General features: G+C 38.3%; 1 non-coding gene across 1 annotated transcript; it reads right to left on the bottom strand.

Moving 5' to 3' along the window:
* Nucleotides 1-384: 384 nt before the first annotated feature.
* Nucleotides 385-491, bottom strand: LOC141721911 (small nucleolar RNA R71). Its single transcript, XR_012574952.1, has one exon. It is a non-coding gene; the product is annotated as a small nucleolar RNA R71 (small nucleolar RNA).
* Between the last annotated feature and the right edge of the window lie 4058 nt (nt 492-4549).

Consider the following 4549-nt stretch of genomic DNA (forward strand, 5'->3'; position numbering starts at 1 on the left):
GATCCAGCAGCACCAACGAAAGCGTTGATGGATTTTTCTCAACCCAAGATCAATGACATTCAATCTAGCATTGTCAGGCCAACGATCGCAGCTAATACCTTTGAGATCAGACCTGGCATAATTCAGAATGTACAAAATTCAATCTAGTCTGGGGGTTATCTAACGGAAGATCCTAATATGCATATTAGGGATTTGATCGAGATCTGTGACACCTTCAAGTTCAACAAGGTTTCTGAAGATGTTGTGAAGCTGAGACTTTTCCCTTTTTCTTTGAGGGATAAAGCTAAGTGCTGGTTACACTCTCTACCAGCAGGTTCTATCACTACTTGGGAGGATCTCGCTCAAAAATTTCTTACTAAATTCTTCCCTATGGCGAAGACAGCTGCGATGAGGAATGCTCTTACTCAAATTTCGCAGTAATCGGGAGAATCTCTATGTGAAGCTTGGGAGCGCTACAAGGAGAGGCTTAGGAAGTGTCCTCATCATGGCATGCTTGATTGGATGATCATCAATTATTTTTATAATGGTTTGGGAGCATAGTCAAGACCCATGCTCGATGCAGCATCAGGTGGAGCATTATGGGCAAAGAGCTATGAGGAAGCTTATGATCTAATTGAACTGATGGATGCTAATGAATATCAGTATCCAACCTAGAGATTACCACAGGGTAAGGTAGCAGGAGTTCTTGAAGTGGATACAGTTATAGCTATCACTGCTCAACTAAAGGCGTTGTCTATGAAGATCGATTCTCTGGCTAACTATGGTGTTAATCAGATAACCAGAGTTTGTGAGCTGTGTGCAAGTTCGCATGCGACGGAGCTGTAGGATTTTATACATCACAGAAGTATGGTAAAACAATTTTCTTGATATAAAATCCAAGTAAAGGCATACAAATCGTGATTAAATCATATAGGATCAATTTCTAACCTTTAAAAGTGATCCAAGAACGAAGAGCGGAGATCCCTAGCAGCTGCTCCTCAAGTGTGAAGCACTCCACCGGTATCCACCAAGAGATCAATGTAATGGAGGAGAAAGGGGTGGGAGAATTAGGGTTTGCTTAACTTTTTTTTAGGTTAAGGCAAAATAAAGGTTTATAATAGTATATTTATAGGCAAATTTATCAGCTGAAAATTTTCCCATAAAATATTATTATTATTAACCCTTTATTCTTATTAACCTATTACCTAATAATTAAAACACCTTTTAATTATTAATTCTTTTTCTAAACACTTTAGAAATAATTCTCTCACTTGATTTAATTTCCAAAATTAAATTCTTAATTAATAATATTAAGAACTTTTCTTAATTAATTTATAATTAATTAAATCTCATTTAATCAATTATTAAATTTGCTAATTAATTATTTATTTTACAAATAAATAATTACCAGCCATTATTAATTAATTCCTCCACCATTAAATCATTATCTTTTATGGTGTGACCCTGTAGGTTCAATATTAAGCCGGTAGTAGAAATAAATAATAATAAAACTATTTTATCATTATTTATATAAATTCTCTAATTCATTAAATATGATTAATTAATTAATCATATTTATTCTACATCGTGAGGGATACTTCTCAGCATATCGCGACTATCCGGATAATACGAATTCACTGCTTAGAATACCAAGAACCCATTCAGTGAATAGTTACCGTACAATTAATTCCTTCTACCCTGCAATGTCATGATTAAATACAAGGCATGAAACTCGTGTCAAACCTATCTTATTTAATCATATGCTTTCCCATTCACTATGCTTAGTTCTAATTAATGTGAATTAGAAACTCCTTTCTAATTTCATTTACTCTGACCAGAGATTCCTGAACTAGCATAAGTAGATCAACATTGAACATTCTCTTCCTTCACTGGAAGGGGTAGATCCTTTATTGATCATACACTATATTCGTGTACAAATTCCTACACCCAGTAGAGCCCTTATTATTGTCCCTAGAGACTAAGAACTAAACCAAAGTATAGTTCAGTGTACACAAGATGACTATAATGACCTCAAGTCTAAGGATACTTGTACAACTATCACTATGTGAACATCTGCTGACACGTGAGTGAACTCCATCAGTTGTTCAGCTGTGTGAGTCATGTTCAGTGAACTTATTCTATAATAAGCACCTACATACTAGCTATAGTGTCACCACACAAATATCTATGAGAACAGACATCCTTCATAATGAAGCAAGCATAGTATGTACCGATCTTTGCAGATTACTATTACCAGTTAGTAATCCTACGACCAGGAAATATTTAAGTTCAGAGTTATCATCTTTTAGGTCTCATTATTATGATCTCATCATAATCCATAAAAAGCTTTACTCTAAACTATGGTATATCTTATTTAAACACTTAAATAGATAAAACCCGCAATAAAACCAAAACAAGTCTTTTATTAATATCAATGAAATCAAAACAGATTACATAAAAGTTATTCCTAAATCATCATACATGATTGGACTTAGGACACATCTCTTTCAGGAGCAATGCGCTATATCTAGTGAATCAGCTCAGTTGGTGAGCAACGTTCAGAGATCGCAGCAACCAGTTCCAACCACTTATCATCCTGACAGCTGCAATCATCCTAACTTCAGTTGGAGCAAAAATCAGAGTGCGATGCAACAGCCTTATCAGCAATATGCAGCAAAGCAATTCAACCCTCCTGGTTTTCAACAACCGCAATATGCACCAAGACAACAACTCCAACTTCAACAACAAACTCATGGGGGTGCAGGTCTATCTTCGAACGAAAAATCTGAATTGGAGGAATTACGACTTATGTGGAAAAACCAGGCTCTTATATGCCAAAGCCGGGCTATTTCTATCAAAACCCTGGAGAACCAAATAGGGCAAACTGCTAACACCTTATTGAATCGACCACCAGGAACGCTTCCTAGTGATACAGAAGCCAACCCAGGCAAGAGGGAAGCTGGAGAACAGGTGAACGCCATCACCTTAAGGTCTAGAAAGGTCGCAAGCCCCCAAATTCAGCAAGACAAAGAGCCTGAAAAATCTCAAGTTTCAGAAAATAAAGTTGTGGCTGAAGAAGAAGTGCTGAAGGATGCTGATGTGGAACCAAGGAAGAAAACTATGGAACACAATTCTCTTGAGGGTAATACAGGAGAGAAACAGGTCTATCCTCCACCTCATTTTCCTAAGAGGCTGCAGAAGCAGATGTTGGATAAGCAATTTGCTAAGCTTCTGGAGGTGTTCAAGAAACTTCATATCAACATACCTTTCGCTGAAGCTCTTGAACAGATGCCTAGCTATGCGAAGTTTATGAAAGGTATTCTCTCTCAGAAAGTGAAGCTCGATGACTTAGAGACCATTGCTCTTACGGAGAAATGCAGCACAGTTCTGCAACAAAAATTGCCTCCGAAGCTTAAGGATCCTGGAAGTTTCACTATTCCTTGCACTATTAGGAAATTGTATTTCGACAAATGCTTGTGTTATTTGGGAGCTAGCATCAATCTGATGCCCTTGTCTATCTTTAAGAAGCTTGGTCTATCTGATCCGGAACCGACATACATGTCATTGCAACTAGTTGACCGTTCCATCACTTATCCACGAGGTATAGTGGAGGATATCTTGGTCAAGGTGGATAAACTCGTCTTCCCTGGTGATTTTGTAATTCTGGATTTCAAGGAAGAAAAGAAGATTCCAATCATCTTGGGAAGACCATTCTTGGCTATAGGTCGAACTATGATCGGTGTGCAAAAAGGAGAGCTTACGATGAAGGTTTAAGAGCAGAAGGTCACTTTTAATGTGTTCAAGGCAATAAAGTTACCCACAGATAAAGAACAGTGTTTTAAAGTAGAGCAGGTCGACTCTGTCGTGAATTCGGAGCTTGAGCAATTGCCAAAGTCAGATACCTTAGAGAGATCCTTCATAGGGGAATCAGTTATTGAAGATGAAGAAGGAGCAGAGCAACTGCAGGTTTTGAATGCACCTCCATGGAAGGGGAAGTTGGATATGCCATTCGATTCTCTTGGGTTAACAGAGCTGAAAATTTCTCAGGAGCGTCTCGAACTGTCGATTGAAGAAGCTCCCACACTTGAGCTCAACCCACTGCCAGATCACTTGAGTTATGCATTCTTAGGTGCACCCCCTGACAAGGGGTTGGAATATATCTATGATAATTTAAAGGGTGACCGGCCGATTCCTCCCGTGCTTACAGATGGTCCCTCTCATGCACCACAGACAGTAGATAGGTTTGGTCTTGGTGACGTGCATTATATAAGGTTGATTCGGCGTATTGAGGCCATGCATGACATCCACAGATGTTTTGCTGAAGATTTGACATGCGCTATCGGTACTGTTTTCCGAGACACTGGTGTCGAGGTTGATTAGCCACCTGATCCTCCACCCAAAGAGTGTGATCCTCCCGCTAACTAGATATGCCTGAAATCCTTATTATTACCTTTAATGCGGACATTGAAAATTTTAAGTTTGGGGGTGATAATGTAAGGATTAGTTTGTGTGTGTCTATATAGATTCATGTAGCATGTTTAGTTGTATTTCATTCATATTTTTGCATGAT

The sequence above is a fragment of the Apium graveolens genome, chromosome 4, assembly GCF_009905375.1.
Source record: "Apium graveolens cultivar Ventura chromosome 4, ASM990537v1, whole genome shotgun sequence".
NCBI lineage: Eukaryota > Viridiplantae > Streptophyta > Magnoliopsida > Apiales > Apiaceae > Apium > Apium graveolens.